Source organism: Hemiscyllium ocellatum, chromosome 2, assembly GCF_020745735.1.
Source record: "Hemiscyllium ocellatum isolate sHemOce1 chromosome 2, sHemOce1.pat.X.cur, whole genome shotgun sequence".
In the NCBI taxonomy this organism is placed as follows: Eukaryota; Metazoa; Chordata; class Chondrichthyes; order Orectolobiformes; family Hemiscylliidae; genus Hemiscyllium; species Hemiscyllium ocellatum.
Window position 1 is genome coordinate 9,368,488 of NC_083402.1, and position 26,176 is coordinate 9,394,663.

A 26,176-nucleotide genomic window follows, 5' to 3' on the forward strand; every position below is an offset into this window, starting at 1 on the left:
GCCCCACTAAAAGCCTTCCTCATTCTCCGCCCGGTCACAGGGAGGTAGGGACCAGGCGCCGCCTGCGGGCTGCATAAATTCAAGTATTCACTGCATCCAGAAAACACAGGTTACGGATGAGTCTAAATGGGAAAAAAAATACCAACAAACGCCCATCACCGTCAACCAACATAATTCAATCAGGTCATCGCTTTCGAAACGTTGACTCTGTTTGTCTCTCCACAGATGCTGCCTGGAACTGCTGAGGCCCCCAGTACTCTTGTTTTTGTTTTATCGGGTCACGGTCACATTGGGAGCTGACGGGATCTTGCTGTGCCAAAATTGACTGGTAAGTTTTTTTTCTCTGCAACACAACCGTTGACCGGGAACTATGCCCCAGGAGCTGATCTGGCTTCTGGAAGAATCAAAAACCCAGAAGGCACAGACTTAAAGTGATTTATGGGGAAAAAAAGCAAGAGTGGTGGGAGGGTGGGGGGAATCATGTTCAGGGAGTGAAAACACTGCCTGCAAGTGTGGAGGAAGTTCACTTAGAATATGGTTCAGATGAGGCATTCAAGAGGGAAACGGGTGAATGTTTTAATAGACATGATGAGGAGGTGCTGTTGTTGGACTGGGGTGGACAAAGTTTAAAAATCACACAACACCAGATTATAGTCCAACGAGTTTATGTGGAAGTACTAGCTTTCAGAGTGCTGCTCCTTTGTAAGGTAACTAGTGAAACAGGATCGTAAGACACGGAATTTATAGCACAAGATCATGGTGTCATGCAACTGACACAATATTATTGAACAAACCTTCACTGCTGTTAAGACTTTCATCTTTTAGAATGGGTCACGTGTTTCAATTCATCAGTATGTAAATCGTAGAACTTCTTTCAAGTCACATTCCCAAGATAACGCAAGGTTTCATTTAAAAAAGGTGACATCTCAGCTCAGTCAATGCAGTAAAGGTGTGAGGTTAGAGTTTGTATTCCAATCTTGAGTCAGACTGGTTCTATTTCCAAAATAGAAATTTATAAAATGTCGCATGGATTAACTGCTTGCAGATTGTTTGCTTTTAGAACAAAATAGAATGTATCTGCAAATAAAATTCTGCAAATGAAATTCACCCTATAGATTTATATGTGTGTGTGCATACATGTGAGGGAGAGAGAATGTATGTTTGTGGGAGAGAATGAATATGTGTGTATGTGTATGCATGTGTATGCATGTGAAAGTGTGTGCATGAGAGGGTGTGAGTGTGGGGGTGGGTGTATGTATGTGTCTGAGAGAGAGCCTGTGTATGGATGTGTGTGTGAGTGTATATAGGATTGGGGTCACCTGTAGTGTGACATGAATCCCAGATCCCAGTTGAGGCTCTCCTAATGGGCATCAAACTTGGCTGTCAGCCTTTGCTTGGGCACTCTGCATTGTTGCGTATCCTGAAGTCTACCTTGGAGGACGATGACCTCCAAGGCCGAAGGCCGAATGGCCCTGACTGCTGAAATGTTCCCCAACTGGGAGGGAATATCGCTGTCTGGCGATTGTTGCGTGGTGTACCTTCATCAGTTGTCTTAGCATTTGCATGGTCTCGCCAATATACCATGCTTCTGTGCATCCTTGCCTGCAGCATATGGGATAGACAATGAGGCGAACTTTCATTTGCAGTTACATTCTATTTTGTTAAAAAAAACACACAAATCTGTAGGCAGTCAATCCATGTGACATTTTATGAATTCATACTTTGGAAATAGAACCAGTCTGACTCAAGATTGGAATATTAAAAGACTATAACCTCGCAACTTTAATGCATTGTCTGAGCTGAGATGTCACCTTTTTTAATAAAACTTTAAGTTGTGTCTAGAATGTGATTCTGGAATTTACACAGAAATGAATTGAAGCCTGTAACTCTTTCTAAAAGATGAAAGACTTAACAGCAATCTAGGATTGTTCAATATATTCTGTAGGTTGCATGACACTATGATCTAATGCTATAAATTCTTTGTCTTATGATCCTGCTCTACTAGCTATCTTACGAAGGAGCAGTGCGCCGAAAGCTAGTTCTTACAAATAAACATGTTGGACTATAACCTGGTGTTGATGTGAGTTTTAACTCTATTTTAATAGATACATTGTGTAGGGGGATGAGGGAAAGGCAGGCAATTGGCACAAAGTCATGATGTTCATTTGGAGAGCCAGTGCAGACACAATAGGCCAAATAGCCGCCTTTTACGCTGGAAGGTTTTTATCATTCTGTGAATTCCTCCATGTCCTCTTCCCAATCCCACCTCACTGATCTGGCCCAGTTCCACTGTACTTCAGATCTCCACATTCTTCCAATTCTGACTGCTAAGCATGTCCTGATTTCAGTCACTCTACACTGGCGGCCATGCCTTCAGGCATCTGGGCTCCAAGCTCTGGAACTCCTTCCCCAAACCACTCTATCTATCTCTCCTTTCACGTGCTGCTTTAAACCTCCCTTCCCACCAAGCTTTTGATGATGTACCAACACCTCCTTTAGTAATTAAATGTCAATTTTTGTCCAATAACAGTCCTCTAAAATACCTTGGGAGATTTTGCAATGCAAGTGTTGCTCTATGAAGGTGCAAGCTGTATGAATGCACGCATCTAGACAAGACTTGACTAGTACTGAAAATGTGTTGCTGGAAAAGCGCAGCGGGTCAGGCAGCATCCAAGGAACAGGAAATTCGACGTTTCGGGCATAAACCCTTCATCAGGAATCTGGAAGACTTGACTAGTATTCTGCCACTTATGCCTTGTCGATGGTGGATAGACTTTGAAGAGTGAGAAGATGAATTACTCACTGTAGGAATCCTAGCCTTTAACCTGCTCTTGTCGCCACCTTATTTATATGGTTAAGTTTCTACTCAATAGCCCCAGGATCAAGAATTCTTCGATATTTGACATTCTTCCACAATAGTAAAAGAAATAACTTTATTTATATACGGGATCACCTTCAATGAGTACAGAACATTGTAAACCCCTCAATCTGATTATAATACTCCCATTTCTCTCTCACTATTCAACACCTCAGGACATCCTAGAGTGCTTTACAGCCACCAAAGTTTACACCTTCATTACTTTTGTAAGATTGGAAAATGGCTGGCAGTTTACTCACTATTGACAATACCACATAAATAAATTGCTTTGTTTCTCATAGCTTTCACAACCTCAGGAACCCCAAATCGCTTTACCAATAAATAACTTTGAAAGTGTAGTCTTTTTGTAGGGAGGTCTTGTGGCACAGTGGGTAGCTTCTCCATCTCATAGCCAAAACCTTTGGGTTCAAGTTCACATACCCCAAGTGGTGGCCACAGAACATGTAGTCGAACAGGTTAAGTATTGGCTTGGAAATTCCTCTGACACACCAATGTCACATTCTCTGGGTTACAAAATGCTCAGATTCATTGGGTGTCAGGAGGTTCAATGGCAATGTGTATCAGGTGGGGACCAACAGCAAGAGGTTCAATGCTTTTTCCACCCCCACCCCCATTCCAGCTGGAAATAATTCAGGACGTAGCTCCTTCTGGCATTGGTTGTGGCTCTGTTGTTTGGATGGCTCCTAAGCAGACAGCTGGAGAGAAACACATAGTGACTGTTGTAGAAAACACAGTAGCCAGATTGGACACAAATGTCCATATCATAGAATCCCTATAGCGTAGAAACACGCCTTTCGTAGAAACAGGCTCTTCGGCCCAGCAAGTCCACACTGACCGACCGAAGAGTATCCCACCCAGATCCACTCCCCTACATTTACCCCTGACTAATGCACCTAACCTACACATCTCTGAACACCATGGGCAACTTAGCATGGCCAATTCACCTGGCCTGCGCATCTTTGGACTGGGGGTAGAAACCAGAGCAAACCCACACAGACAGTCACCCAGGGCTGGAATCAAACACAGGTCCCTGCCACTGAGGCAGCAGTGCTAACCACTTAGCCACCATGCCAACCATGTAATTCAGAGAAATGGATTGAAGGATAAATGTTGGTCAGGTCATCAGTGAGAACTGTCCTACTCATTCTCAAAATAATGTTGTGGGACATGGGCCTCTCCATCTGGGTCTGCATTTATTGCCTGCCCCTAGTTACCCTTGGTAAGGTGGTGGTGAGCAGCCTAGTGCATGTGCTGTAGGTTGACCCACAATGCCCTTAGAGAGGGAATTCATGATTTTGACCTAGCGACAGTAAAGGAACGGTGATATATCGCCAAGTCAGGATGGTGAGTAACTTGCGGGGGAACTTGTAAGTGATGTTCCTTTGTATCTACTGCCCTGGTAGAAGTGGTTGAGGGTTTTAAAAGTGTTATCCAAGGATCTTTGGTGAATTTCATGGGGGCAGTCACTGATGGCTGGGATCTCTGGAAGGTGACTGTGTGTAAGGTCATTGGAAGTGGTGAGTGAAAACAAAAAGCTCAGCTGCTGAGAAGAGGGGACCAGAGAAAACCAAGACCAGAGCAACCAACACCTTTTCAATCGTGTCTTTCTCTGCAGCAACGGAAGCAGAGACTGCCTTGTCAGAGTGCAGCTTCTGGGCCACAACAGATGACTTTTAACAGATTTGACCACCACAGTGTAAGCAATGATCTTATGTGACAGAAGGCTACCAAAAGAGGAAATATGGGACAAATGTCAGTAGATGAAGCTGAAATTGCAAGTCAGTTTTAAGTGTTAGAACAGGCATCGCTTCCAATATTATTCCAACTGGTTTGAATGGAATAAAATGGTGAGCAATATGTGAATGGACAATAAATGCTGACTTGTGGGGGTGGGGGAGCTCTTGTAGCACGGTGGTAGCGTCTCTATCTCTGAGCCAAGAGGTCTGGGTTCAAATCTCAGCTGCTTCAGAGGTGTAAAATAACATCGCTGAACAGGTTGACAAGAAAATATCGTGAACATTGGCTTTGCCAAAAAAAAATTAAAAGAGCCAAACCTGTAATAAACAATCTCTTGTGCACAAAATTGAGATCCATGCCTGGAAAAATTCTCCTGCTGTTCTCTGCATTGTGTCTTAGGATCTGTTAAATCCATATGAATAAACAGACAGGGCCTTAGTTAATTGTCTGATCCAAACAACAGCATTCACTCCCATGATGCACGGAGTTGTCACCATTGAATGATTGCTGGAGTAAGGCTTAAAACCAAAATGAACCATTTGACACACTTAGATACTAATACCACCATCCAGTCCGAATGGTAAACAATGGGCTTGAAACTAATAAATCCCTTGACAGAGGCATGGGATGAGTATATTCAGTGCAAATAGCAGCCATGAAAGATGGTTAGGGAGCAGTGGTAATTTGCAAAACAAATTGACATTTTCAAAACAAGATGACTGAACAGATCCAGATGCGTTAGTCTGAAATAAAAACAGAAAAAGCTGAAAATAACCTGCAGAGCTAGCAATGTCTGTGGAGAGAGAAGCAAAGTTAAAGTTTTTTGCAGATCAAAAGTTTATTGTCAGAAATGTTCTGCAATTCTGGGTGGAATTGTCTCTGTCCCATGGAGGCAATGCAAATTTAGAATGAAATGTGGTGTGTCAACTTCCTGAAATAACTCCACAAAGGCTAGTATCCTCTCTCCAAGTCACCTTTTATTTACATGTGCATAGTACTTGATACTGGTCCAGCGAGCATAGAGCCAGCTTCGAGAGTGAATAGAACCCCTAACACTCCTGGATCAGGTTAACAGCCCCAATCAGGTAACTCATCTATTCTATGAGTTCCACCTGGCTAACCTCGTTCCAATCACTACATCCCTCCCGCTCTACGTCGTCCTCCACCCCCATCCCTCAAGACATAGGCCTGTTCTTTCCCTTTGTAGCATTTGCATAACAGGCCCAGTTGCTCCAACTCATCCTTGGATACATACAATGTGTATCAGATCATAGCCAACTTATTGTATCCAGAACATCTTTGCCTTTGTCAAGCGGCAACGGCATTGTGGCTGCAACATCTGTCATGTCCATCTTATCCTGAGAGGTTTCTTTGATACAAGGTAAGGGGAGAGAATTCATGGACTTTGACAGCCTTGCCAGATCTTTGGAGGGGCTGGGTATGCTTCGCTCCTGCCACATTTTCAAGGTTGCTGCTTTCATGTGCTTGTTCAGGACTGCTTTGCCTATTCGATCTTTGTATATCACAGGACTAACTTCTCATCGACCATGCCTCTTATCCATCCAGGACCCTTCGCATGGTTTTGACACCAAACTTTGTACCCTTTCTTACTTAAAAGAGTCTTGTGTCTGGCATTTTCATTTCTGTTGCTGTTTCACCCTCTACCCAACTCCACCAGGTCCAGGAAGATCAGGTTTAACCTAGTGCAGTCTTCTCCCATTTGCAACTCTGCTGGATGTATACCTGTCAATGCATGAGGGGTGATTCTGTAATCAAACAGGAATTTGGACAGATTGGTACTGAAAGAAGCCATAGGCTGTTTCTTTCAGTCTGCCTTCCAAGTTGGGATTGCTCTTTTTGCCAGACTACTGGACATTGGATGGTATAGAGCTGTCTTTACATGCAGAATGCCACTCGACTTTAGGAAATACTCAAACTCCCTGCTGATAAATGATAGCCTGTTGTCTGTGACCAACACTTCTGGGAGTCAGTGTATTGCAAAAGATAGTCAGAGCTTTTCTAACATCCTCCTTGTGTTTGACAGATGAACTTTCTGCACATCCATTCACTTTGAATGGATGTCGATAATGACTAAGGACATTGACCCCATGAAACATCCTGCATAGTCGATGTGTAACCAAGTCACAGCTGACAATGTGTTTAGTCTGAAATAAAAACAGAAAAAGCTGAAAGTAACCTGCAGACCTAGCAGTGTCTGTAGAGAGAAAAGCAAAGTTAATATTGCAGGTCAAAACTTTATTGTCAGAACTGTTCTACAATTCTGGCTGGAATTTTCTCTGTCCCATGGAGGCAATGCAAATTTAGAATGAAGTGTGGTGTGTCAACTTCCTGAAATAATTGGCCATTTCCACAAATGTGGGGGAGCTGCTGGTGGTATTTTTTGTCCTTGTTGGCACTATGGGCATAGCCCCACCAATGCAGCTATGTCAGCATCCATTTCTGGCCGTCAGACATAACGTCTTGCCAATATCTTCATTTAGGAAACTCCGAGAAGACCCTGGTGGAGCTCAGTTAGTATCTGGCAGTGACCTTTGCTTGGGACAATCACTCTTGCCCTCCACAATAATATGCGGTGTCTGGTCTTGCTGAGTCCAGAAAGGTTTCAATTCTGGTTGTGGTGGTCATTTGGTTTTCCCATCACTATCAGCTGTTTGACTTTTGCCAGGGTGGGATCTTTTTGTGTCCACAGTCTCGCATTGTCAACTGTGACGATACAGGAGGTGCAAGAGGCAGTGAGGCAGTAAGGCAGCTCCAAGGTGGCAAGGCGCCTGGTCCAGACGGATTCCTGAGTGAATTTTACAAGGAGTTTACACGCGTTAGCTAAGCCACTTCTGGAGATATATAGTCATTTGTATAGCCAGGACTGCCTTCCATCCTCTCTTAGAGAAGCCAACATCTCCCTTATTTTAAAGAAAGAGAAAGACCCTAAGGATTGCACGTCATATAGACCAATCACGTTGTTGAATGTGGGCTTCAAAATTTTATCAAAGATGTTGGCTCTGAGGTTGAAAAAGGTGTTGTCTATTATTATAAAAGAGGACCAGATGGGTTTTGTCAAGGGCTGCAGCTCCTCCAACAATATCAGGCGGTTACTGAACATAGTGCAAAAATGTCAGCAGAGATTGATTCCAGGCTTAGTGGTCTCCCTGGATGCAGAAAAGGTGGAATGGTTGTTTCTCTTTGCTGTTCTAGATCGTTTTGGTCTAGGAGGGGCCTTTGCCAGGTGGGTGGCAGTATTATGCAGAGACCCCCCAAGGTGGCGGTTATCACGAATGGGGTTAAATCGAGCAATTTTGGTGTGATGAGAGGCAGTGCACATGGATATTCCCTCTCGCCACTGCTGTTTACCATGGTATTTGAACTGTTGGTGTAGGCCATCGGAAAGGACCCTGAAATAGTTGTAACAAAGGTAGGAATTGGGGTAATCAAAATTACTATTTATGTGGATGATGTCCTTCTGTTTGGCTAACCTGGAAAAGTCCATACCCCGGCTAATACAAAAAAGTATTTGGCAGGATAAATTTTGCAAAGTCAGAAGTCGTGACCCTGGGTTGGGGTGGGGTGGGTGTGGAAGTACCAAAGCTGGAGGACTGAATGGAGTTTTCTTGTAGGTGGTCACAGAAAGGTTTTCTCTATCTGGGAATTTTTATTACACCTGTCTTTTGTCAGCTGTACAGAACTAACTTTGTACAGTTATTTCAGAGAATAAAGCAGGACTTGCAGTGGTGGGAGGGACTACCCATTTAATGGTTAGGTCACATAGCTTGATTTAAAATGAATGTTCTTCCTCGGTTATTATATCCCTTGACGATACTCCTGTTATTATTACCCAAACAAGTGCTGTGGTGGTTTGCCAGTTGGCTTGGATCATTTATTTGGTGCCGTAGGTGCTCCCTAATTAAATTTACCAAGTTGCAACTACCACAGGATATGGGTGGGGAACCTCCCAAATCTGAAGAGATCCCAAATAGGCACCCTGCTGTCACATGTGGGTAACTGGGTGTGTAAGGACTTGAGGTCGATATGGCTTGATGTTGACGCCTTGCAGGTGAGATGTCCCCTCATCAACTTATTGTTAATGCATGTGATGAGATCTGTGGTTGAGCACGGATTACTATAAATATAGTGAAAGCATGGAGGATAATGCGGCAGGGTGAGGGCAATTTGCTTAAGACTTTGCCGTTCACCCCATTAGTGGGAGTCCCAGGATTTAGACCAGAGTCACTGGACTCCGGCTTTGAGCCTGGAAGGGTAAGGAAATCGTCTGCTTGGGAGATTTATTCGAGGGAGAGGTCTTGATGTCTTTCAACCAATTAAATCAGAAATACAGGATCCCTAATAGGAACCTTTTCCAATACTTCCAGGTTAGGGATTTTATACAGAAGAAGACCACGGTCTTGGCCAAGCCTACAAGTCGAATATAGAAAGAAGAGTGCTCTGATGTGGGGGCGCTCTCTCGGTTAGTATCGTATATCATCTGCAGAGAAGGAACGCCTTTGGGGATATGGAGAGACTCCATGAGATCTGGAATCAGGAGTTAGGTAAAGAAATCTCATCAGAAATATGGGAGGATATATGGGGGAATGTAAAGAAAATTTCAATATGCAATATAGCACAAGCAATACAATTGAAGATCCTTCACAGGGCCCACAGGGCACCAAAGAGGTTAGCAAAGTTTAAGAAAGGATCTTCTACAAAATATCCTAAATGTAGAATTAGCATAGGCACCCTAACACATTGTTTTTGGTCCTGCTATACGATTCGCAGATGCTGGTGTGCCATAGTGAATGAGCTGGAGAAGATCCTGGGAATGGAAGTCAATGGTATCCCTTCTTTTGGGACTACCGAGTCTGCCCTCTGGGTAAACACGGGAACAGGTTATTTGACATTCTTACACATTGTGCGAGGAAGAAAATCCTAATGAATTGGATATCAGAAAAAGGTCTTTCAGGGTTGGACAGACTTATGATAGGGCACGTCCCTCAAGGTTACCTGACAAATATGGTGTGCCATGGAATAGAGCAGTTTTATAAGACATGGTGGCCCTTTCCAAATTACATCAACATGGACCTATCGGTGGTACTGATTAGGGCTTTTATTTTGCCACAAGGGCCATATATGGTATTCCGGGGACCCCAGGGATGGAGGTCTAGTAAATATGGGTATAATAACTGTTGCTCCCATGGACGGGAGTTTCGGTGGAGGTGCAGCAAGTGGAGTAATGTAATGTAGTGTAAAGTAATGTAGTTTAATTTTAGTGAATTGTAATTTAATTTAATACTACTTAATTTAAGTTTATTCTAATTCTGGTTAAATTCAGTAAATATGAGATGACCATCTTGAAGAGTCATAAGCAGCTTATTGTTAACTTTACTGTAATATATTCATGTGATATTATTCCTATTTTTCTGTACTTCTGTACTTTGATAACTTTTTGATTTTTTTTGTAAAAGAGTAATTTTTTTTTCTATATGTATATACATATTTTATATATGTGTATAAAACAGATGTTTATTTTGGTTCTGACTTGGATGTTGCTAAACAATTTAACTGTTCCAAACCAGCTGTAGGTGGACTTTCCAGTGTGTGCACTCTCCTGGATACCAGCCCAGATTCCTTTTGCCTTCTAGCATCTTCATAATAGCAGCAACTACAATGGCCTACTGGCCAGGTTTCTCAAGAAACTTTTAACTTTGGCCAAGGCTTGGCTTTGTTTTGGGGTTTTCCTGTGAGCTGATGTAGAGTCATAAGTTCATAATATGTTGGCCTAATTCTGGTCCTATCAGCCCAGAGAGTTTTCTCTGCCATTTGATCACAGCTGGTATGTTCCTTACTCCTATTTTCCTGCCTTCTGTCCATATCCCTTCAACCCATTTCCAATTAAAAATTCTTCAATTTACTCATTGTCCAAGCATCCACCACACTTTGGAGTTGCGAATTCCTCAGAAGTAATTTCTCCTCAACCCTGTTTTAAATTTGATACCCCTTCTCCTAAGACTATGACCTCAAGAGATGAAGCATCCACTCCATGCCTATTTTATCCACACTTTTTTATCATCTTTAATACCTCAATTTCATCTCCCCTCATTCTTCTAAATTCCAGAGAGTATAGCCCTAAACTGTTCAGGATATGTCATGAATGAGGCTATGCAATTGCCTTGTTCCCCAAGCTCAGTTGTCTGGGTGCCCACTTCTATTGGTATACCTTACTCCATTTGCCACATTTTCTAATGACAAAGCCAGTTGTAGTGTTTGAAATCCAGCTGAGTTTCAGCTAGAAGGTGCTTTTGCATGGTCACATCATTAATCCCATACTTGTCGCCACTGAAATAACTGCACAAAGACTAGTATCCCATCATCAAGTCACCCTTTATTTACACGTGCATAGTACATGACACTGAACCAGCTAGCGCAGAGCCAGCCTCCGAGACTGAATAGAACTCCTGACACTCCTGTTTACATCTGTCAGCCAGGACTCCCTAATTGCACCAAACACAGCATAGACAGACCTGCAAGTAACTGCTCCCAGTTGATATTTGCCAGATCTTATCTAATGATAATGAAATTGGCCTTCCCCCAATTTGGAAACTTAATTTCTACATTATTCTTACCTCTTTCCATAGTGACTTTGAAACGTTCAAAGTTATGGTGATATCACCAAATTCCTCACCCACTGAGACATCAATCACTTGACCAGCTTCTTTCCAGAGGATTAGATCTAGCACTACCTCCCCTCTAGTAGGGATATCAACATACTGGCATATAAAACTCTCCTGGAAGGACTTTGAAAATTCCACCCATTTAATCCTTTCACACTAGTGCAAGCTCAGTTGATGTTAGCAAAGTTGAAATCTTGTACTACTCCTCTCATACTTTTCTGTGATTTACCTATATGTCTGCTCCATTATCTCCCTCTGATTGAAAGGCCTATAGCATAATCTCAGCAAAGCGATCACTTTTTTTTAAAACTTCTAAGCTATAGCAAGATGGCTTCATTTATAATCATAGAATCATGATGATGTACAGCATGGAAACAGTGGTCCAACTCGTCCACGCCGACAAGATATCCCAACCCGATCTAGTCCCACCTACCAGTACCTGGCACATATTCCTCCAAACCCTTCCTGTTCATATAGCCATCTAGATGCCTTTTAAATGTTCCAATTGTACTCCATCACTTCTTTAGTAGCTCATTCCATACACGTACTACCCTCTGTGAAAATGTTGTCCCTTAGGCCTCTTTTAGATCTTCCGTTCTCACCCCAAAGGTATGCCCTCAAATTCTGGATTCTCCCACCCAGTGAAAAGGATTTGTCTATTTATTCTATCCATGCTCCTCACACTTTTATAAACCTCTATAAGGTCACTCCTCCATCTCCAACACTCCAGGGAAAACAGCCCGAGCCTATTCAACCTCTCCCTAAAGCTCAAATTCTCCAATCCTGGCAAAATCCTTGTAAAACTTTTCTGAACCCTTTCAAGTTTCACAATGTCTTTCCGATAGGAAGGAGACTACAATTGCATGCAAAATTCCAACAGTGACCTAACCAATGTCCTGTACAGCCGCAACATGACCTCCCCAAATCCTGTACTCAATACTTTGACCGACAAAGGAAAGCATATCACTTTCTTCACTATCCTATCTATCTGCGACTCCACTTTCAAGGAGCTATGAACCTGCACTCCAAGGTCTCTTTGTTCAGCAACTCTCCCTAGGATCTTACCATTAAGTGTATAAGTCCTGCTAAGATTTGCTTTCTCAAAATGCAGCACCTCACATTTATCTGAATTAAACTCCATCTCCCACTTCTCAACCTATTGGCCCATCTGGTCCAGATCCTGTTGTAATCTGAGGTAACCCTCTTCGCTGTCCACTACACTTCCAATTCAACTTACTAACTCTTTTATGCTTACATCCAAATCATTTATATAAATGATGAAAAGTAGTGGACCCAGCACCGATCCTTGTGACACTCCACTGGTCACAGGCCTCCAGTATGAAAAACAACTCTCCACCACCACCCTCTGTCTTCTACCTTTGAGCCAGTTCTATATCCAACTTGCTAGTTCTCCCTGTATTCCATGAGATCTAACCTTGCTAACCAGTCTCCTATGGGAAACCTTATTGAACGCCTTACTGAAGTGCATATAGTCACGTCTGCTGCTCTGGCCTTATCAATCCCCCCTCTTTGTTACTTCTTCAAAATACTCAATCAAGTTTGTGAGACGTGATTTCCCATGCACAAAGCCATGTTGACTATCCCTAATCAGTCCTTGCATTTCCAAATATATGTACATCCTATCCCTCAGGATTCCCTCCAACAACTTGCCCACCACTGATATCAGGCTCACTGGTCTATAGTTCCCTGGCTCATCCTTACCACCCCTCTTAAACAGTGGCACCACATCAGCCTACCTCCAGTCTTCCAGCATCTCTCCTGTGGCTATTATGATTACAAATATCTCAGTAAAAGGCCCAGCAATCACTTCCCTAGCTTCCCACAGAGTTCTAGGGTACACCTGATCAAGTCCACTTTTATGCATTTCAAGACATCCAGCACTTCCTCCTCTGTAATATGGGCATTTTTCAAGATGCCACCATCTATTTCCCTTCATTCTATATCTTCCATGTCCTTTTCCACAGTGAATACTGAGGCAAAATACTCATTTGGTATCTTCCCCATCCCCTGTGGCTCCACACAAAGGCTGCCTTGCTCATCTTTGAGGGGCCCTAGTCTCTCCCTGGTTACCCTTTTGTCCTTAACGTATTCAGATGTTCTAATCATTCAGCATTCCCTATATTTATCAGCCTTTCCTTTCACCCTAACAGGAATATACTTTCTCTGGACTCTCGTTATCTCATTTCCTAGAGCTTCCCATTTTCCAGCCATCCCTTTACTGACAAACATCTATCCCCAAACAGCTTTTGAAAATTCTTGCCCCATACCGTCAAAATTGGCCTTTCTCCAATTTAGAACTTCAGTTTTTAGATCTGGTCTATCCTTTTCCATCACTAATTTAAAACTAACAGAATTATGTTCGCTGGCCCCAAAGTACTCCCCCACTCAGAGACCCTTCGCGGAAAGTCTCCCTCACTACTGCGGTTAGTTTCCTTTAACAACAGTGCAAAGACTTACCTAGAGTATCAGGTAGAAGGCATTTGATATGCTTTCCTTTACTGGTCAGAGCATTGACAATAGGTGTTGCGAGGTCATGTTGCAGCTGTACAGGACATTGGTTAGGTCACTTTTGGCTATCTGGTCGGCATGGACAAGTTGGACTGAAGGGTCTGTTTCTGGGCTGTACATCTCTATGACTCTATGTTTGGTCTCGCTTGTTTCATGCCTCAGGGCATCCTTGCCTACAGCGTATGCGATAGACAACATTAGCCAAGTCACACGAGTACCTGATGTGTACATGGTGGATGGTGTCCCCACATATAGTGGTGGTATCCATATTGATACTCTGACGTGTCTTGCAGTAGTTGCCATGACAGGGTTGTACAGTGTTGTGGTTGATGTTGACTTGATGGCTGGGCAGTTTGCTGCAAACAATGTTCTGTTTAAGGTTTGTCAGTTGTTTAAAGGCAAGAAGTAGAGGCACGGGGAAGGTCTTGGCGAGATGCTCATCCTCATCAATAATGTGTTGCAGGCTGCGAAGAACATGATGTAGTTTCTCTGCTCCTGGGAATTACTGTACAACGAAGGGACGCTATCGGTTGCATCCCGCGTCTGTCATCTGAGGAGGTCACACATACACACATACTCTTATATATTTACACACTCACACAGACCTCTTTCATACACACGCTCTCTCTCTCAGACACACACATATACACCCCCAACACTCACGCCCACACACACACCATCTCACAGGCTTAGACTCCGACACACTCACGCACACCCTACCAAGTCTGCACACTCTCAAACACACACTCTCATGCGTGCACTCACGCACATACTCGCATGCACACACACTCCCTCTCTCTCTGTCTCATGCACGCCCAGACACACACACACATCTATGGGGTGAGTTTGCATTTGCAGATATAGAACATAGAACATTAGAAAAGTACAACACAGAACAGGCCATTCAGCCCACAATGTTGTGCAGAGTATTAATCCTAATCTTAAAAAAAAAACTGACCCACGCACCTCAATTCACTGCTGTCCATGTACATGTCCAGCAGTCATTTAAATGTCCCTAATGACTTTGCTTCCACCACCACCACTGGCAATGCATTCCATGCATTCAGAACTCTTTGTGCAAAGAACCTACCTCTGACATCTTCTCTATAACCTTCCTCCTAAAACCTTAAAAGCACACATTCTGCAAGCAGATAATTCATGTGACTGCTTGTAAATTTCTATTTGGAAATAGTACCAGTCTAACTCAAGATTGGTATACAGACAGACTGTAACTTCACACCTTTAGTGCATTGTCTGAGCTGAGATGTCACCCTTTTTTTAATAAAACCTTAAGTTATCTTGAGACTGTGACTTAAAAGAAGTTCTGTGATTTACAAATTAATGAACCAAAACATGCAACCCATTCTAAAAGATGAAAGATTTAACAGCAATCTAGGTTTGTTCAATATATTGTTTCAGTTCCATGACACTGTATTCTTTTGCTATAAATTCTGTGTCTTATGATCCTGCTCCATAGCGGTCTGATGAAGGAGCAGTGCTCCGAAAATTAGTATAGCCTGTACTTCCAAATAAACCTGTTGGACTATAACCTGATGTTGGTGTAATTTTTAACTTCCTGTGCTTATACTCAGTAGCACATGGCACTAAGTAATCAGGAGAGTGAACTTTTGTAGTCCTCCTCTTTAATCTATAATCTAACTCCCTAATTTCCTGTTGCACGTGCCTTTATTTTATCCTCGTCGTTCAAGAGTGTTGGCTGTTCACCCTCCCCCTTCAAATTGCCCTGCAGCCACTCTGAGATATTCCTGAACCTGGTAGCAGGGAGGAAACATGCCATTTGAGAGTCTCAATTGCAGCCACAGAATTGCCTGTCAGTTTCCCAAACAATCTAGTCCTCTATCAGTAAAGCTGTCCCAATCGTTATCATCCCCTGCTGTGCTGTAGAGAATCCATACCCCCAACTATATCCAATATTGTGTGAGAGTGGATGGCCACAGGGGCATCTTGCAAAACCTGTCCATGCCTACTAGTCTTCCTGGTGGTTACCCAATGTTATTCTGCCTGTATTTACCTTACTTGTGGTATAACCAATTCACTAAATGTACTATCCAGAGCATCCTTAGCATCAGGGCAGCTCCATAACAAATCCATCTGCAGCTCCAGCCACTTCAAGTGCCCATTGTGAACACATGAAGTATCTCTATTTCTCACATATTGGAAGAAGAGCATTCCATGGATTGAGTACTCCTACCATTATAATCCTTATCAACTGCAAACAATAAACTTGGAACAAATTACTCAACCTTACCCATTATTCAACAATCGGATTAATCACTCCTCTCTTGCTATTCCTAACCAACGACAAATTAAAAGGACTTGACACTGTTTCTCTCCTGATACTCCTCTTTCAGTCCCTAAAGCTAGCTCCTAAGTAGCCAATCGCCACACTGCTTCCCTATGACATCACTCTGATTGTTTCTCCCTATTCAGAATGAAGTTTATTTTATTTTTATCATTCACAAGTCAGTGCAAGCTGATTCCCAAATGAGTAGTCTCATCTACCCAGTAGTAAATTTATCACTCACTGCTCAACGCTGGCTCCTCTCCCACAGGATCCAGTGGGAGACCCCAGTTCCCAGTTGTTAATTTGATTTTATTTAAAATTCTTACTGGACTTTTGGTTTCAAATCTGTAATTGCTTCTCATATTTACCTTCAACCTGAAAGTGACCTATAATCAAAGCAGCATCCAATATCAATCAATAAACTTATGATTTATCCGTGATGTCCCTCAGCTTTACAATGTGCCCGATCTGGGCTTCAATCTATCTTGTTAAAAAGACCTTCCAAACTATGAACCAAAGATGAAAGCAAAATGCTTCTTCCTGCCTGCATCAAGCTCCAACACTGCTCCAAAATCTCTGCTATATTCACCCATACTGTGCCTCACTTCAGATGTGGTCTCTCCTTTCTGATCACACGAAGCTTACTTATTTATACTTTCTGATCCTAGTTTAAGCAACTGCATAAATTCAAAGAGAAAAAACATCTTAAAACTACCAATTATTTACAAAACTAATGCTTCTGTTCTTGCATTTTGCTGTCTCTTTCTCCCCCTATTGAGCAACGTGTTTCTTTAAAGACCAGAACAGCAACTTTTTCTTCCCTGCCTTAAATTATCTAATTTGCAAAAGGCTAGTTAAATAAGCACTTTGTCTGGGTAGAATCTATTCATTTAAACATCATGTTAATTTGTGTGTTTGTTTGCGAATGCATGATTCACAGCTTTAGGTTAAATGTGGGCAAGGAAACCTCATACTCATTATTGCATACCACCCTCCCTCAGTGAACAACACTTAGTGGAAGCATTGGAATAGCAAGGGGAATAAAATGTAGTCTGGGGGGATTTCAATGTTCACCACCAAGAGTGGCTTCACAATAGCACTACTGATCGAGCTGGTGGAGTCCTAAACAATATATCTGCTAGACTGGTGGTGAGCAAACCAACAAGAGGGAAAAAGACATGTGTGGCACTATGGGACAGACTTGTTAAATGGGACAGACTTCAAAGGCATTCATGAGGCACTGTGGACACCAACAGCAACAGAATTGTACTCCAACACAATCTGTTACACCATGGTCCAGCATATCCGTCTCTCAACCATTACCTTCATGCCAGGGGATCAAACCTGGTTCAATGGAGAATGCAGGAGAGCAAGTCAATTGCAGCACCAGGCATACCTGAAGGTGAGGTGTCAACATGGTGTGGTGACCATTCATGACTACTTGGGTGCCAAACAGCATAAGCAGCAAGTGACAGAGAGTTAAGTAATTCCACAACCAATGGATTAAATCTAAGCTCTACAGTCCTACCATATCCAATATTGAATGCAGTGGACAATTGAACAACTCACTGCTCAATGATGGAAGAGCACAACACATCAGTGCAAATGATAAGGCACTCACAGCAATATTCAGTCTGAAGCGCCAAATGGATGATATATCTCAGTATCCTCAAGTGATCCCCAGTATTCCAGATACCAGTTTTCAGCCAATTCAATTCACTCCAAGTGATACCAAGAAACGGTTAGAGGCACTGGAGACTGCAAAGGATATGGGCCCTGACAACATTCCGCCAATAGTACTTTAGATATGCTCCAGAACTTGCCATTCTGCCATTCTCTGATCCAAACTGCTCTTATATAGTTACAACACTGGCATCTACCTGACAATGCGGACAGCAGTGTTTTCCCTTTCACAGAAGGAGCCGGAGCAGTGGGGGAAGTGACGCGGACCAGAGGGGCAGCCGGGAAGGAAAGCAGTGACCATATATATCAGCAAGGTGGCGTTGGTCACTCCTAAGGCTCAGGACAAGGATAAATGGGTTACAGTTAGGGGGAGGAAAGGGGACAGTCAGACAGTGCAGAGATCCTCTGTGGACATTCCCCTCAGCAATAAGTATACCATTTTAGATACTGCTGGAGGGGATGACCTACCAGAGAAAAGCCATAGCAGTCAGTTCTCTGGCACTGAGCCTGGCACTGTGGCAAAGAAGAGAAGGGGGCAGAATAGAAAACTACTCGTGGTAGGGGACTCAATAGTTAGGGGAATCGACAGGAAATTTTGTGGTCAGGATCGGGATTCCCAGAAGGTATGTTGTCTCCCTGGTGCCAGGGTCCGGGACATCTCCGATCGGATGTATAAGGTTCTAAAAGGGGAGGGCGAACAGCCAGAAATCTTGTTACATATTGGCACTAATGATATAGCCAGGAAAAGGATCGAAGATATAAAAAGTGATTTCAGGGAGTTAGGATGGAAGCTGCAAAGCAGGACGAACAGAGTAGTATTCTCTAGTTTACTACCGGTGCCACGAGATAGCGAGGCGAGGAACAGGGAGCGGGCACAGCTTAATATGTGACTGCGCAGCTGGTGTAGGAGGGAGGGCTTCAGATATGTAGATAATTGGGTTGCCTTCTGGGGAAGGTGGGATGTGTACAAGAAGGACGGATTTCATCTGAACTGGAAGGGGACCAATGTCCTGGGTGGAAGGTTTGCTCGAGTGGTTCGAGAGGGTTTAAACTAGTATGGCAGGGGGGTGGGAACCTGAGCTGTATACCGGAGGTGAGAATTGATGCAGATGAGGCAATAGCAAGAGGTGGCGCAGGCAGTGGGAAGGAATTTCCTGGGAAAGAACCAAGGGATCGGTTAAAGTGTGTTTGCTTTAATGCAAGGTGTATCAGGAATAAAAGTGACGAACTTAGAGCATGGATCAGCACCTGGTTTTATGATGTTGTGGCCATAACAGAGACATGGGTTTCTCAGGGGCAGGAATGGTTGCTGGATGTTCCAGGATTTAGAACATTTAAAAAGAATAGGGAGGGGGGAAAAGAGGAGGGGGTGTAGCACTACTAATCAGAGAGGGTATCACAGCTACAGAAGTTACCATTGTCGAGGAAGATCTACCTACTGAGTCAGCATGGATGGAAATTAGGAACAGCAAGGGAGCATTCGCCTCATTAGGGGTTTACTACAGGCCCCCCCCAATAGCAGCAGGGAGACTGAAGAAAGCATAGGTCGGCAGATTTTGGAAAAGTGTGAATGTAGTAGGGTTGTTGTAATGGGTGACTTTAACTTTCCCAATATTGATTGGAACCTCCTTCGAGCAGAAGATTTGAATGGAGCTGTTTTTGTAAGGTGTGTTCAAGAGGGTTTCCTAATTCAGTACGTTGACAGCCCGATGAGGGGAGAGGCCATTCTAGACTTGGTGCTCGGAAACGAGCTGAGGCAGGTATCCCATCTTATGGTGGGAGAGCGTTTTGGTGGTAGTGACCACAACTGCCTCACATTCTACATAGCTATGGAGAAGGAGAGGATTAGGCAAAATGGGAGGATATTTAATTGGGGAAGAGGAAACTATGATGCGATTAGACATGAGTTAGGAAGCGTGGATTGGGAGCAGTTGTTCCATGGTAAAGGCACTATAGACATGTGGAGACTCTTTAAGGAACAGTTGTTGCAAATGATGAATAAATATGTCCCTCTGAGACAGGCAAGAAGTGGTAAGATAAAGGAACCTTGGATGACGAGAGCGGTGGAGCTTCTCATCAAAAGGAAAAAGGTAGCTTACATAAGGTGGAAGAAGCTAGGGTCAAGCTCAGCTCTACAGGATTACAGGCAGGCAAGGAAGGAGCTTAGAAATGGTCTGAGGAGAGCCAGGAGGGGGCACGAGAAAGACTTGGCAGAATGGATTAGGGGAGAATCCAAAGGCATTTTACACTTATGTGAGGATTAAGAGAATGGTCAAAGAAAGAGTAGGGCCGATCAGGGATAGCATAGGGAATTTGTGTGTGGAGTCTGAGGAGGTGGGGAAGCCCGAAATGACTTTTTTGCTTCTGTCTTTACGAAAGAAACAAACTTTGTAGTGAATGAAACCTTTGAAGAGCAGGTGTGCATGTTGAAATAGATAGAGATAGAGGAAGCTGATATGCTGAACATTTTGTCAAACATTAAGATTGCCAAGTCACCAGGGCCAGACCAGATTTGTCCTCAGCTGCTTTGGGAAGCGAGAAATGTGATTGCTTCACCACTTGCGAAGATCTTTTCATTCTCGCTCTCCACTGGAGTCGTACCTGAGGACTGGAGAGAGGCAAATGTAATTCCTCTCTTCAAGAAAGGAAATCCCCGGCAATTACAGACCAGTCAGTGTCACATCTGTCATCTGCAAGGTGTTAGAAAGGATTCTGAGGGATAGGATTTATGACCATCTGGAAGAGCATGGCTTGATTAAATACAGTCAACACGGCTTTGTGAGGGGCAGGTCATGCCTCACAAACCTTATCAAGTTCTTTGAGGATGTGACTAGAAAAGTTGATGAGAGTCGAGCTATGGATGTGGAGTATATGGACTTCAGCAAGGCACTTGATAAGGTTCCCCATGGTAGGCTCATTCAGAAGGTCAGGAGGAATGGAATTCAGGGGAACATAGCTGTCTGGATACAGAATTGGCTGGCCAACAGAAGACAGTGAGTGGTAGTAGAAGGAAAATATTCTGCCTGGAAGTCTGTGGTGAATGGTGTTCCACAGGGCTCTGTCCTTGGGCCTCTATTGTTTGTAATTTTTATTAATGACTTGGATGAGGGGATTGAGGGATGGGTCAGCAAGTTGCAGATCACACAAAGGTTGGTGTCGTTGACAGTATAGAGGGTTGTTGTAGGCTGCAGCGGGACATTGACAGGATGCAGAGATGGGCTGAGAGGTGGCAGATGGAGTTCAACCTGGATAAATGCGAGGTGATGCATTTTGGAAGGTCGAATTTGAAAGCTGAGTACAGGATTAAGGATAGAATTCTTGGCAGTGTGGAGGAACAGAGGGATCTTGGTGTGCAGGTACAGAGATCCCTTAAAATAGCCACCCAAGTGGACAGGGTTGTTAAGAAAGCATGTGGTGTTTTGGCTTTCATTAACAGGGGGATTGAGTTTAAGAGCCGTGAGATCTTGTTGCAGCTCTATAAAACTTTGGTAAGACCGCATTTGGAATACTGCGTCCAGTTCTGGTCACCCTATTATAAGAAAGATGTGGAAGCTTTGGAGAGGGTTCAGAGAAGGTTTACCAGGATGCTGCTGGACTGGAGGGCTTATCTTATGAGGAGAGGTTGACTGAGCTTGGACTTTTTTCATTGGAGAAAAGGAGGAGGAGAGGGGACCTAATTGAGGTATACAAGATAATGAGAGGCATAGATAGAGTCGAAAGCCAGAGACTATTTCCCAGGGCAGAAATGACTAACACGAGGGGTCATAGTTTTAAGCTAGTTGGAGGAAAGTATAGAAGGGATGTCAGAGGCTGGTTCTTTACACAATGAGTTGTGAGAGCATGGAATGCGTTGCCAGCAGCAGTTGTGGAGGCAGGGTCATTGGGGACATTTAAGAGACTCGTCGACATGCATATGGTCACAGAAATATGAGGGTGCATGCATGAGGATTAGTGGTTGGCACAACATCGTGGGCTGAAGGGCCTGTTCTGTGCTGTACTGTTCAATGTTCTTCTATGTTCTATGTTCTAATGTAGGAAATTGCCCTGGTATGTCGTGTATACAAAAAAGTAGGACAAATCCAACCCAGCCAGTTGCTGCCCCATCAGTCTGTACTTGATTATTAGTGCTGGAAAGTGTCATCAACATTGCTATCAAGCAGCACCTGCTCAGCTATAACTTGTTCAGTGATGCTCAGTTTGGGTTCTGTCAGGGCCACTCAGCTCCTGATCTTATTATCACTTTGATTCAAACCTGGACAAAGCTGAATTCCAAAGTAAGATGTGAGCGGCAGCCCTTAACCTCAGGGCCACATTCGACTGAGTGTGGCATCGAGGAACCCAAGCAAAAGTGGAATGAGTCAGTATCAGGAGCAAGACTTCCACTGGTTGAAGTCACATCTGGCACATAGAAAGGTGGTTGTAGCTATTGGAAATGAGTATTTCAGCTCCGGGACATCTTTACAGGAGTTCCTCAGGTAGTGTCCGAGGCCCAACCATCTTCAGCTGCTTCATCAATAACTTTCAATCCATCATTAGGTCTGAAGTGTGGATGTTTACCAATGATTGCACAATGTTCACTACTATTAGTGACTCCTCAGATGCTGAAGCCGTTCATATTCAAATACAACAGGATCTGGAAAATATTCAGAAGGGTGGCAAGTAACATTCACAGCACAGGTAAAGCCCATCTCCAGTGAGGGATTATCTAACTCAGGGCTGTTGTAGATTGCAACTGGGCTGATAAGTGACACATGGAGTTCAACCTGGAAAAGTGTGAATTGTTTCATTTTGGAAGGTTGAATTTGACTACAGAATACAGTTTAAAGGTGGGATTCTTGGCAGTGTGAAGGAACAGAGGGATTGGGGTCCATGTTCATAGATCCATCAAATTTGTCACCAAAGTTTGCAGAGTTGTGAAGAAGACACATGGTGTGTTGTCTTTCAATAGCAAGGGGATTGACTTTAAGAGCTACAAGGTTATGCTGCAGCTCTATAGAGTCTGGTTAGACCACACTTGGAATATTGTGTTTAGTTCTGGTTGCCTCATTATAAGAGGGACATGGAAGCTTTAGAGAGTGTGCAAAGGATATTTACCAGGATGCTGCCTGGACTGGAGGACATGTCTCATGAAGAAAAATTGAGGGAGTTAAGGCTTTTCGCGGTAGAGTGAAGAAGGGTGACAGGCAACTTGATAGAGACATACAAAATGATGAGAGGTATAGATCGAGTGAATAGTCAGCGACATTTTCTGACTATAGCAAAAATGGCTATCGCAAGGGGGCATAATTTTAAGGTAATTGCAGGAAGGTTTTAGGGAAATGTCAGGTCGGTTCTTTACAAAGAGAGTGGTGGTGCATGGAATTCACTGCCAGCAGTGGTATTAGGGACATTTAAATGATTCTTGGATAGGTACATGGATGATAGTAAAATGAAGGGTATGTAGGGTAGTTTGATCTTAGAGTAGGATAAAAGGTCGGCACAATATCAAGGGCCGAAGGACCTGTACTGTACGGTACTGTCCTATGTTTGTTCTATGTCTAACCCCCAATCCTTGACATTCAATGGTGTTATTATTGCTAGATCACCCACTATCAATAACCTTGGAGTTACCATTGACCAAAAACTCAACTAGACTCATCGCAAAAACACAGTGGCTATGACAGCAGTTCAGAGGCTAGGAATACTGCAATGAATTACTTATCTCCTGAATCCTCAAAGCCTGTCCACCATCTACAAGGTACGAGTCAGGAGTGTGATAGAATACTCCCCACTTGCCAGGATGAGTGTATTTTCAACAACACTCAAGAAGCTTGACACCATCCAGAACAAAGCAGACTGCTTGATTTGTACCACGTTCATAAACATCCACTCCCTCCATCACTGATACTCAGTTGCAGCTGTGCATACTATCTACAAGAGGCACTGCAGAAATTTAGCAACGATCCTTAGACAGCACTTTCCAAACTCATCACCACTTCACCTTAAAATACAAGGGCAAAAGATACATGGAAACATAACCACCTACAATGAACACAACCATCTACATCACTCAACATGCTGACTTGGAAACATATTGCTGTTCCTTCACTGTCGCTGGGTCAAAACCATCTGTTCTTTAGGTCATACATTTAATGTCTGCGTAAAGATTGTGTAAATATTCAAGAACAGATACCTCTGCAAATGCCTAGCAGACAAACAATGCGATGAGAACATACCATGACCCCACACAGTAACCACACTACATTATATAAAAAACTAACAGCCAGACTTCTCTGACCAGTCAGATTCATGACAGCCCATAAACTGACAGCCATGCTAAGACAACAACTCACCGGAACAAAAGACCCTATACCAATCATGTGCAAGACTGATGTAATTTACAAGATTCCATGCAGACTGCACCAAATACTACATAGGACCAACAGGAAGACAACTAGCAGTCCGCATCCACAAACATCATCTAGCCATTAAACACCACAACCAGCTGTCTTAAGGAGCCATACACACAGATGCCAAGTATCACAAATTCAACTGGGACAACACAAAGATCATAGGACAAGCTAAACAAAGGATAGCCAGAGAATTTCTAGAAGCATGGCACTCATCCATGAACTCCATCAAGAAGCACATTGACCTAGACATAATATACCTGGCACTACAATGAATACCGGAACCAGCAACTGGAAGCAAAAGGAATGGAACCAAACAATTGCCAGAAGACACAGTACAGCAGCAATTCACAGGAGGCTCCAAAGCACTGAAGATGTCACATAAACAGGGGACGAAATATCTACAAATCAACTTCTCAACTCAGCAAACATACCCACAACTATGGTTACAAGGTTAATGTTGGACTTTGACCTTCATTTATCTGTTGGTCTGCCTACTTTCCTTTGAGCTTTGTCATTTGTTCCCATTCGAGAACATCTCACACATGTGATTCAGTAACTCCTAGAGCCACAGGATAACATGGATCAATTTTCATATCTTGGGAGTCCCCTTTCAACATTGTCACCATTGAGCCTGCCAAGTTTTTGACCATCTAAAGAACAGAATGGTTGCTGAAAAAGACTTTAATTTAAATTTGGCAGCATGGATCTATATGGCAGTATTGTTACCAGGTTTACTGTATGCATTGGAGATATCGATGATATATAAAAGAGAAGAGGTTATAGTAAAGTGATATTGTCACTGAACTAGTATTTCAGAAACTCAGGTTTGAATCCCATCATGATGGATGATGGAATTTGAACTCAGTTAATATCTGGACTTAAAAGTTCAATTGTCATTAAAAAAAAAGTTCACTCCAACTTTTAGGTAAGGAAAACTACCATTACCTACACATAACTCCAGATGAAGAGCAATGTGGCTTATTTTAATTGAAATACTTCTGAAATGGTGCAGTAAGCCAATTCAGTTGAAAAAAGGGAACTATGGAGCTATGAGGGAGGAGCTGGCCAAAGTTCAATGGTGCAATACCTTAGCAGGGATGACAGTGGAGGAACAATGGCAGATATTTCTGTGTATAATGCAGAAGATGCAGGATCAGTTCATTCCAAAAAGGAAGAAAGATCCTAGGAGGAGGCATAGGTGGCTGTGGCTGGTGAGGGAAGTTAAGAAACATATAAAGTTAAAAGAGAAGAAGTATAACATAGCAAAGATAAGTGGGAAAATGGAGGACTGGGAAGCTTTTAAAGAACAACAGAGGGTCACTAAGAAGGAAATACGCAAAGAAAAAATGAGGTACGAAGGTAATCTGGCCAAAAATATAAAGGAGTATAGTAAAAGCTTTTTTAGGTATGTGAAAGGCAAAAAAATGGTTAAGACCAAAATTGGGCCCTTGAAGACAGAAGCAGGGGAATATATTACGGGGAACAAAGAAATGGCAGAAGAATTGAATTGGTACTTCAGATCTGTATTCACTGGGGAAGACACAAGCAATCTCCCTGAGGTAACAGTGGCTGAAGGGCCTGAACTGAAGGGAATTTATATTTGCTAGGAATTGGTGCTGGAGAGACTGTTAGGTCTGTAGGTTGCTAAGTCCCTGGGGCCTGATGGTCTACATCCCAGGGTACTGAAGGAGGTGGCTCGAGAAATCGTGGATGTGTTGGTGATTATTTTCCAGAGTTCGATAGATTCATTTTGGAAGAACAAATAAGAATGCGGAATACAGGGTTAACGGTAGGGTTCTTAGTCAGGTCGAGGAACAGAGGGATCTTGGGGTCTATGTACATAGATCTTTGAAAGTTGCCACTCAGGTGGATAGAGCTTGTAAGAAGACCTATGGTGTATTAGCGTTCATTAGCAGAGGGATTGAATTCAAGAGTTGTGAAGTGATGTTGCAGCTGTACAGGACTTTGGTTA

The 26,176-nt window shown here is 43.1% G+C and overlaps 1 long non-coding RNA gene across 1 annotated transcript in view; it reads left to right on the forward strand.

Annotated features, from left to right (window-relative positions):
- Nucleotides 1–226: 226 nt before the first annotated feature.
- The window catches only part of LOC132821749 (uncharacterized), an 87,320-nt gene continuing 61,370 nt past the window's right edge, over nt 227–26,176 (forward strand). The window contains exons 1-2 of the long non-coding RNA XR_009645351.1: nt 227–328; nt 9,001–9,177. This is a non-coding gene — a long non-coding RNA (uncharacterized LOC132821749). The remainder of the gene's footprint in view (nt 329–9,000; nt 9,178–26,176) is intronic.